Consider the following 11490-nt stretch of genomic DNA (forward strand, 5'->3'; position numbering starts at 1 on the left):
ACCTGAAAGAACAACACTAACACTGTAAGCATGAAGCTTAGTGAGTTCCCCAAAATACCACGCATAAAACACATATTAGCCACTCGAGGCCATAACTCTATGGGTCCGTGCACCCAAACTCTGTGAACCCTCAGGTTCTAACTCTGCGAACCTTCCGGTTCCAACTCTATAAACATGCACAGCATAAATCACATACAAATAATGCAGTACAACACATCACATACACATAGCATACAAATACTCTGATCACATAACTCTGGTTACCTACTCAAGGTAAAGTATAGTGAGAAGACTCACCTCGCGTATCTCGGTAACTCACGAATCCTGGAAATCCCTCGTGCTCGATCCTCCGAGCTCTAATCCTCCTATAACATCATATGTCTCTAATTAACACTTTTATCACTAAGGTTGACTATCCCTACGAAGTCAACACAGGTCAACTCTGGTCAACGGTCAACTTTGACCGGACTCGGCGAGTGCACTAGGGCGACTCGGCGAGTCTAGACGTTTTCACCAACTCTCTAGTATTCCCTTTTTGACACGTCGAGTACTCCCCTGACTCGACAAGTTCCACCTGGTAAGAATCGCGGGGCCACCCCGACTCAACTCGCCGAGTCTCAAGAACAACTCGGCGAGTTCCAGTTCGACTCAGTCCACCTGTCAACCCTCTCTAACTCTCCCTGACTCACTGAGTCAACCCATAACTTGGCTGGACCTCTCACTGAGTGATTTAAGACAAGCTTCATGCTACTCGCCGAGCCTGTTCTTCAGACTCGGCGAGTCCATGCCATGCATCAACTCAAACTTGCTTCTGAGGTCAGATTCGCTCCAACAACTCATAGATCTGGCCCTCATAAGCATATTCAACACATAAAGTCCAAGACTTGGTGCTCATAACACACTCCTTGATTCACAAATGGTGTTTTGACCTCAAACACAAGGACCCCAATCCAAAACCCCCATGGATTCATAAAAAGCTTAGGCAAAGGGACACTCTGGACCTCCAAGGGTCCAGATCTAGAACCTAAATCGCTTAAGGGACCAAGGGAGCACTAGATCTAGCCACAAAAGGGCTCAATAAGCCCTAAATCAATATAAACACCAACATAACAGAGAATAGCTCGAAGGTAGTACCTCAAATGTGATGTTCTGGTCCTCAAATCTTCAGGAAGTGGCTCCTCTTGATTCACCTTAGCTATTGCTTCCTTTCCTTTGCAAGATTACATCTCCAAGATCAACAATGGCTTCTTGCTTTGCACCAAACACTCAAACTCGCTAGGGTTTCACTTAGGGGACTGGTGAGCACAAATGACGGCCATAAGGCCCTTTAAATAGGTCCCAAACCCGAGAAATTAGGGTTTCATTAAACAGCGCGGACTCGCCGAGTCCATACCTTGGACTCGCCGAGTCCAGGCACGGACCAGCGTCCAGAATCGCGATCCTACTCTGCGAGTCTGAGCTCTAACTCGCCGAGTCCCCTCACAAAACATCAAAATCATAAGCATAAAAGATACCTGGAAATCCGGGCTGTTACAAATCATTACAGAGTATTCCAAAGGAGATCAACTCCTTGGAAACATCCTTCTTGCATTAAGTTTCCTTAATCTTACACATATTGAAATTTCTAACTTTGAAACATTTCCAAATTCCATTTTGACTATCACTTCTGAACAAGAGTTTCCTCCTTACAGATTATGTCAATATGGTCGTTCCAGAATTATCATTATACTTCCAACTTTCCTTGAGCAACCAATCTTTGGTAAACCTTAGATTGTCCTTGACAATTGCTTAATCATTTTAGTCATATCCAGTTCTAGACCTTTTCCCTTCTTAATGCTCCAGCCATTTGGAAAATTTTAGAAAGGATGAATATAGCACATGTAATCGATCCTATATCCGAAGCATATGGGACACGATTCATGATGTCTCACATAAAGACTAAACCAGTCTTTTGCTATACCGTTTCCATTTTTATTTGCCAAGTTCTCATAATTCAGATTATGAAAAGGGATGTCGTAATCATAATCGAATTTTAGAACGCAAATAATGGACCCATATATAGAATTTCCTTATGTTGAGCCATTCCAACATGAAATTCATATATATATCCTTGACTAAATGATTAAAACCTCACGATCTAAGCTTATATATTTGAGATGAAGTATAATTTCCTCTCCCTTAATTATAGCAAAGCAACTTTTTCCCAATTGAAACCTTTTGTTTTATATAATTAACATTGCTAACGTGCAATACTTCATCATAATTATCATGCTCCCACTAACATGATGATTATTAGCATAACACTTATGCTCCCACTAGCTTTGACATGTACTCAGAAATCAGCTGGACATCTAGAAATCAATACTTTATTGACTTTCTTACCAAAGTTCAGATTTCTGATACTAGATTGTTTTGATAGAACTTTATCAAAATCATACACCTTCCCTTAGATAGCACACTTTTGTGTCTAAACAATTATGACGAGGGATGTTGTAATCATAATGGTTAGACCTTTTTGCCACTTCTCACAAGTCCAGTTTAGTGTGCCGGTAAACCACACACGCTCCACTAACGACTTGATAATGCAAATATCACAATTTCTATCTAACTAAAATCTACTTAATGAAAGTGTTTCCTCACCATCATTTTCATGAATCAGAGAGAAACCTTATGACACTTAGATTTAATGGTGTATGTGTTCTTATCCATGTGAATTGTAAAAACCATAGTCACAAGACAAGGATAATGACAAATCCAAACTCATATAGACTGAACTCAATCTTAATTTCTTGCCATCTGGCAGCTCAAGGGCCTGCCATTGCTTCCAAGTTTTTGTGCAGGAAATTGAGAACTCTATGAACTCATATGCAAAGCCAACTTTAATTGGAATGGGCACAGAATATGTCAACACGATAGGTTATAAACCTCAAGTCGTGTGCTAGTTAAGAACTTCAGGTTTTATTCTTGATTAGTTCTTGAGACTTTCAAGACCTTTAAGACTCCCACTGTCCTCTTGACATATAAGACTCTCTTGTCAAATATTCAAGAGATAGTGTAGATTCTAATCAATACAAACGCTTCTCACTATTGGCCTTAGTTGGTCTTTGTTTTATCCAAAACATCACTACTTACCAATTTCAAATGTACAAGAGTAGCATACTTTTACTCTTACATTTGACAAGTGTTTTAAACCTTCTTTAAGACATGTCACTCAAGTTACAATTTTAGAGTATAACTCTAAGAATTGTTTTTGGAACGAGGTATGACTCATCTTCTTGATTTAACCATTTCAACAATTCAAGATTCCTCTTCTTAGTCATAAGAATGCACTAAGATTCCTTTAGAGAAATAATTGTGCTATGGTTTCTTAATCATTAAGATGATCACAAAACTGATACTAAAGTACTCTCCCATCTTTTCAGATTTGAGAAACTTTTATCTTTCTGCCTAATTTATTTCATCTTATTCGCTCTGCCTTACATTGTAACCTTTTTCCAATGTCTCAGAGTTACACTTAAGCTTGTAAGTATAATCATATATTAGTGAGCTTTAGTAAACTATGAAGAATAGTCTCATCGATTATTTGTGGTGGACTTAACCAATGCACAAGAATGTGTACTCGATCCCTTAGTCCTTTACTTGACTCACACATCCATGTGAACAAGTAGTTAGTCTTAATTTTTCCAATGCTTGAAGGTTCTCATCCATCATGCTATACAACTTGCATGATTCCAAGTTTCGGTCCAATTGAAACTTGGGTGATGAGAATCTATCCTTATTTGGTAAATTTAGACATTACCACAAATGAAAGAATCAATTTCATATTTCCAGTCATCCTATTAATGGAATCTTATAAACAACAAAATTTTCACGGATGCCATTGTAAAGATATTTTAAAATAAATAAAATCAGAATTTTTCCTTTTATTTTAAAAACATTGCGGAAGAACTTATCCTTACAATCCATATGAAAACTTGTTGTTATCTATTCCTAAGCAATATCTCATAACTTCTAAGAAGTAGCTTAAGAATCCAATCTTCAAACTATGCGATAGAAATACATCTACACGATCTGATTCAGCATATTCTTTCTGTAAGTTTCTTTACTTTTCTTTGATTCTTAAAACATCAACATGTGACCCAGTCACATCATGTATCAAGAATCTCATAATAGAAAGTTAGCAGAGTTAGATAGCGGACTTTACCTGAAGTATAGTCAAAATTATTGACTTTAACATCCTTAGGTACATTTGGCAGCTTCACAATTGCTGCCCCTTCCTTTGGCAATGGACCCTTGATAATGAGACTATCTCAGACTTAGCCTCCCTCTTTACCATTTGGTCAACCGAGTTGACTATAGCCGATCCCTTTCCATTGGGAAGAGAGAGCTTTACTGGATATTCAATTTCATCATTGTCAATATCCATAAAGTTTTAGGAAGTTGATCTTAGCAAATGGATAAGATCATTAAGGGTCTCGTCTTATTCTGTTTCATAGGAGTCCCAAAGGAACTCACTATGTGACTTAGAAAGTGATTGAGTCACTAACTTTCTAAAGACTTTGACACCCAACTCTCCCAGCTTGTCAATATGTGACTACATCTCCAAGATATGACCACAAATAGACCTTTACTTGCCAATAGGGCTTGAGTGACCGTAAACTTTTCAAGAACTTGTGGGTTAGGGAGAATAATTGGAGGAGGTGAAAAGTGTATGATTTCCATGGGACATCATCTTCATTTAGGAAAGCTTGTCTCAATAGATTTGGGAAGATCATAAATGTCTAAACCAGACATCTTTTGGGAGATATTCAAGATAGTTGATCTTAAGTCCTTAATATGACACCCAATATGAAATATTAAAGCTAGGACCCAACAAACTATTTTATAACTTAGAAGAGGGATGCCGTAATCCAAGCTATAAAATATTTGAAGGTAGGTGAATGACGATTCACCAATTTCCACCAAGATAAACGAAATGTATTATTAGGTTTTAATTGGATTTGAAACTCCTAGATCTTTGAGATTCATTGAACTGTTCAATGGCATGTTTCAATCTCGAGTGTGCCCTTCAGGTTTTGTGACTGGGATGCCGAGGATCACAAAACAAGGTGTGAAGTAACCATGCAAATTACTTGGTACCCTTAACTGTTTACCCCTCCATCGATGTGCCGGTTAACCACACACGCTCCATCGATACTATGATAAACATTAAGTTACCCTTTGCCTACCTTGTTAAATACAAGTTAGTGTGCCGGTTAACGACACACGCTCCATTAACCGACTTAAACAAAGTGCAAAGTGTAATTTCATGGATTAGCACCTTATTCAAATTTTCCTAAGTAACTAAGATTAGGTATTTATAAAAGGTTAAGTTACTTAGTATTTATAATTAATACTTTTAATGAAGGGAGAATTCTAGTCCTTGTCCTACCCGTTCGGCTAACGACCCTCCACCGGTCAAGGAAGCGGTGAGTGAGAGTGGACACCCATTAAACTGCCATTTTATAGGCAGCAACCTTATACCCCCCTTATAGACCGGCTTCGTGAATGAGGCCTACTAATGGTAAGACTGACTTTACTCTTATACATATATATATATATATATATATATATATATATAAATATTATTAACTTATAATATTATAAAGTATAAGGGTTGATTTTTAACTTTTGAAATTCTAAGGGCTAACTTGGAATTAAACTATTCATAAGTGAACACTCTTCAAATTCCAAAACTTGAGGGCAAGTTTTGAAATTATTCAAAAATAATTAATTCCATAACTTATGTGTTTAAAATAGTTTTAATCCAAAAAACTCTTCAAGTTCCATAACTTGAGGACAAGTTATGGAAGACTTTAAACTAATAAAAGAATGTTCCATTTCTTTATTTTATAACTTATAGAACTAATTAATGTTACATTTTTTATTAATTATTTAATGAAGAGACTCTTGAACCTCCATAACTTGAGGACAAGTTATGGAGTCATAAAATAATTTAATGAGGAAAAAGACTCTTCATTTTGTAACCTATGACAACTTTTATGAGTTTTAAGATTCATAAATGTGACTTTTAAGTTACATAAACACATTTTATGAACTTCTTTTAGATTAATTTGGATTAAAACCAATTATCACATAATTTTTTCATTAATCTAAATTCACTCATAAAACAAGGTAACACAAAAAACTTTTGGTGATCCATAACTTATTCTTAAGTTATGGAATTCTTTAAAACATTAACACCAAATTTTGTAACTCCATAAAAACTTTGAATCAATTTTTTTTTAAAACCTTTTCATATCCATAACTCATGGAGGTTTCAAAAAATAAAACTCTTTAGATCAAACTTTTAAAACTAATAAAATAATCATATCATTTTATCTTTTACTAAATTTGACCTAATTCAACTCATATAGTAAATTATTCAAATTTTACAAATAATTAGTATTTCACAAGAACAAGTAATTATCTTAAAATTTGACTAACTTCATGTTCTTTTTCCATCTTTGAAAATAAAATATTTGCATCAATATAACAGAAAACACCCCGTGGCTCTGATACCACTGTTGGGTTTTCAGCATTCTAACACTCAATATACATGCAACCCTAAATACCTTGGAGTTATGTTTTCTCTATTATACATGCAAATATGAACTTTCCAAGGTATTATCCTAATCTAGAATACAAAACAATGACTATAGCAAGATAGAATACATAACTCTTTGATGTAGAAAGTCTTCATGAAGTTTGAGTGCCTAGTGCCTCAAGTGTGACACCTCAAATGGTTCACACAACACCAAATACACTTGGAATAACTTGAGAGAATTCTACACAACATGAAATCGGCTAGCCCTTCCTTTTACACACACTAGTGGCCGATTTTGGTGAATAATATGATGCTTATATAGTGTGTTACAATTAGGGTTAGACCATGTAAGCCCTAATTGTCATGACCTTTCATTTCCATGACCCATGAGTTATGTAACCTCCATGGAGCATCCATGGAGCATCCTATGGGTTTAAGCCAACTTGATTATCCATGGAGCTTTGACCCACTATATAAGTTACGGATGATTTGCACAATCAACCCATATTTTTAATTAGTCTTCTTTTGATCACTTAATTAATCCTAGAGTAATTCTTGATCAATACTAATTGAATAATCTTATTATTATTATTATTAATATACTAGAACTTATAATATATTAATAACCATAAGTGTCTTATTTCTCTCATTTTAGTCTATCCAAGTGCATGATGCCATGCAACCCAAATGGACCATGCCGGGTCGGGTCAAGTCTTACCAATTATAGTTATGGACATAGACATTAATCCAACAATTTCAACCTTCATAAAGTCATTTAAAAAGTCCCAAATTAATTAACCAGTCCAATATTTAACGGACAGTTAAATCAAACGAGGCTTATTAACGGAAAAAGGGGTTAAAATGATGGAATAAATTTCGGTTTATCACATCATCCCCCCGTTAGAGGGAATTTCGTCCCGAAATTCAGTTTTAGGCAAGGAAGTAGGTATAAATGAACGTGTAATGAGATGAGGGTACTTCCTATTTGGTTGGTCCTCGCACTCCCAAGTGAACTCTGGCCTCTGCTTGTCATTCTGACAAACCTTCACTTACGGGATGCAGATTCTGTCTCGTGCCGTTAGCGATTCCAACAGGTTCGTCTACAAAGTTAGGGTTCCCAATGGTTTCTATCAAGATGAGTGGGATACAAAGAGTGACGTCGGGCAAACACTTATCAAGTCGAAGGAGTGGATCGATTCAGGGTGCAACTCATGGAGTTTCCGAAAGTAGTAGTGGTCTGATGAGTGGTTGGACCGATTTCTAAAAGGAATCTCGGATGGTCCTAAGCTCTTGGAAGGGTAGAGCTTTTCCGTACTCAGAACATAGTGTACTTCTATGGCAAGATCATCACTGACATGATTGCCATTCCGAAGTTCCAAACGTCCTTTCATACTGGGAGATAGGGTTTCACCAGACGAGTGTTGGACTGTCTCGGGAGGTGGTTCTACTATTTTTGTGCGAGATAGTATTCGTGGAACACCTAGTAGTCCAATGAATCTCTAAGATGTTGGTTTATTTCAGTGCAGAAAGCGGTTGCTCTTGTATAACCCATCGACTAACACCTAGACTAGTGTCAAGTCTATAATCTCTTCGGGATCCGGGTGATAAGGCTTAACGCAACTACTTTCGCACTATTGGGTCGTGTTTTGTATAAAGTGTTGCGTCTATTGGGCTCGTTAGCTAGTCCGTTTTGTATCTCCGGTATGGGCCTGTCCATCCGTGAGTTTAGTAGGGTTTAGTATAAATAAAGGTGCTTGCATGCATCTTAGAAGTTAACGATAGAATAGAACAATCAAAGTATTATTCAGCAAGTTTATTATTATCGTTCTTGTAACCCTAAATCCTCTACAACGGAAGTTCTTAGTCGAGCTCTACTGAGGATTGTTTGATCTAATCATTCGACATATTTTGATCTACACTTGCGTTACTTATTGTTTTTGTGTTCATCGCAATACCTGTTGCAAAGATCTAATCGATCTTCAAGTTTATTTCATAACTTATCAATTGGTATCAGAGCAGGAGGCTGTGTAATTCATACACATCTTTTCTGTGAAAAAGGTTGCGATTAGGGTTATTCCGCATTAACTAATATTTATTGAGCCGTCATCCCATAATTGACGTAACTCAGCATTTATTTTTTTTGCCCTAATTTAATATATTACAAGTCTGATCTTTCAAACAGGTTAATCGATCAAGCATGGATGAGTCACAATCCAATCCCATTAACATCTCAAACAGCATTGGATCAACAACGAATATTCCCATCCTTTACACCCAGGATTACGAAGTTTGGGCACATCACTTTGAAGATTATGTTATTGGATCTGAAGACAATAGATATCTTATTTGGGAAGCAATCGTGTCTGGACCATTCGCTCATTCAGCAACGTCAAGAATCATTAAAACTCAGAAAGAGTATAATGATCTGTTGAAAGACGTAAAAGATATTGCCCAAGACGAAAAGGATAATTTTCAGTGCAATATTAAAGCATTGAGACTAATCAGATTCGCTCTTCAATCTGATACTTTCAGGCTAGTGAGTTTGTGCAGCACTGCTAAAGAAATATGGGATAGGCTGCGAGAGTTATATTCCACAGACGAAGATCTCGAACATTCCATTCAAACCTTACTTTTATCTGAGTTTGGTGAATTCAAGCAGAATCCTGAAGAAACTGTTACTCAGACGTTCGATCGCTTCAATCATCTTCTTAGTAAGATGATTAAACACGATATTGAAAGGAAGTTGATTGAACAAAAGGTTACGTTTTTAAACGGGCTTAGATCTGAGTGGAGAGCGGTTGTGTCCACTGTTAAAGCACATGAGCAATTCAAATCTTACTCATTGGCAAAGTTGGTAGGGATTTTGAAATCCCAAGAAAAGATTGTCTTGCAGGAGAAAAATGTGGTTTCAAGCTTGGGATCATTGGCCCTTCTGTCCAAAAGCAAAGGTGTGGTGGAAGATGAAGACCTTAACTTAGAAGACTATGACCTTACCTCTGAAGACTATGCAATGATGGTATCAAACCCGAAGAGGTTCATCAAGAAAAGGTTTCCTACCAATAAGAACCGAAATTGGCAGGGAATTTATAGTTCTGAAAAGGTCAGGGAAGAACCGAAGGCACAAGAACCAAAGAAAGAACCGAAAGCTGAAGGAGATTCGGGTGTGAACTGCTACTATTGTGGGGGAAAGAACCACTATGCCAAAGATTGTATCCTCAAGAAAATGGCAGAAAAGGATGAGGAGAAAGATGAAGAAGCTGTGTTAATGAAAAAGCTGGAAGAGATCAAGAGAAAGAAAGCTGTCACTAACCCTTCAATGAATGCTTTAATTGTGCAGGGTTCAGTAGCGGATGATGAGTTCGGTGGCGTGGAAGTCTAGTCAACCGACTCTGAAGATGATGAAGTCAGGAAGCCATCTCATGGAAAGGCTTATGTTGCGAAAGATGAAGGAAGCGGTGGAAAGTGCTTGATGGTGTCGGATGTATCTCAAGTGAGGGGATACAACACAGACGGTGGGAATGAAGACACGAAAGAGCAAGAGGACTTGTGCTTCACAGCAAAACCTCTCAGTGTGCAATTTAATGAGCTTGATGAATTAATCAAGAAGGTACAATCTATTTTTATTTCATTCAAAGTCCCACAAAATTCATACGAAAAAGAATTAAAAAATGTAAATTCAAGAATCTCTCATCTAGACAGCAGTTTAACTCAAACAAGGGTCACCAATTCTAACCTAACTGACCAAATAAGCAGGGTGTCTTCAAAGAGTGAGGAACGGAGGATGTGAATAGAGCTGAAGGAGTCGGAGTTAATCAAATCCAAGGACGAAAATATTTATTTACAAAGAGACAATTTGAAACTTTTGAAACGGAGAAATGTCTTTTGTTTAATTGCTAAGCGTCTTTACACTAATATCACTCAACTTCATTTGAACTGTGAAATAGGGCAAAAAATTCATCGCATGATTTTGCCCTTCCTTGAGTTTAAGGAGGATGAAATTGACGCTAAAGCATATAATTGCGAAAGTGTAGTTTCGTTTGAGGATGTAAATCCGACATATATGTATGGTCAAGACAAAATCGAATCTTTCATAAAGTCCAAGGACCATAAGGACACGCTGAATAATCTTTTGGATGAAAACGATAAACTGAAACTAAGGACCGAAACCATACAAAAGTTTGACACATTGAATGCCAACTTGAGCTCAGAGAATAAAATTGATGTTGAAATTGCATCTGAGCTTAATGAGGACGATGATATGAGTGAAATTTCTGTAGAGGATGAAGTTAACTGTTCTGAGTTTGTCAAGAGCGAACCCGAAAACCACAAAAATCTTATTTCACAATATTCTGTGGAGTTTGCTCGTCTGTCCCAACAAAAGTCCCCGATCCTTGAAGAAAAGGCTGTTGTATACCAAAAGGTAAGGACCACTCCAAATCAGGTGTATAAGGTCACAAGTGTAACCGAACATCAGACAGCCGAACTCACAGCCATTGTAAATGAAGATAATGTTGATGGTTGTGATGAGTTCTTCTGGTCCGCCCCTATCAACAATGCTGACGAAACCGTTAGTCTGTCAGAAAGGACGTCCTGGAAGACCAAAGGCAGATATGTGCCAGAGCTATTGAACAAACCTGATAGCTTCGGCGTGCCAAGTACTAGTGGTACAAAAGATGTTCCTGAAGAAAAAGGAGTTTCTTCAAAAGAAGTCACTCCTTCAAGAGAAACATCATCAGTTCAAAGTGAACCAGCTGACAAAAAGCAAAAACAAAAAGCGAATATTCATCGTCAACCGAAGCAAGTGAAAAATCAAAAACAGCAAAGGAATCAGAGATACAAGAAGAATCTCTCTGAACGAAAACAGTTTTGGCAATATCAAAACGGCCATTTCTCTTATCATGACA

The sequence above is a fragment of the Lactuca sativa genome, chromosome 8, assembly GCF_002870075.4.
Source record: "Lactuca sativa cultivar Salinas chromosome 8, Lsat_Salinas_v11, whole genome shotgun sequence".
NCBI classification, from domain to species: Eukaryota; Viridiplantae; Streptophyta; class Magnoliopsida; order Asterales; family Asteraceae; genus Lactuca; species Lactuca sativa.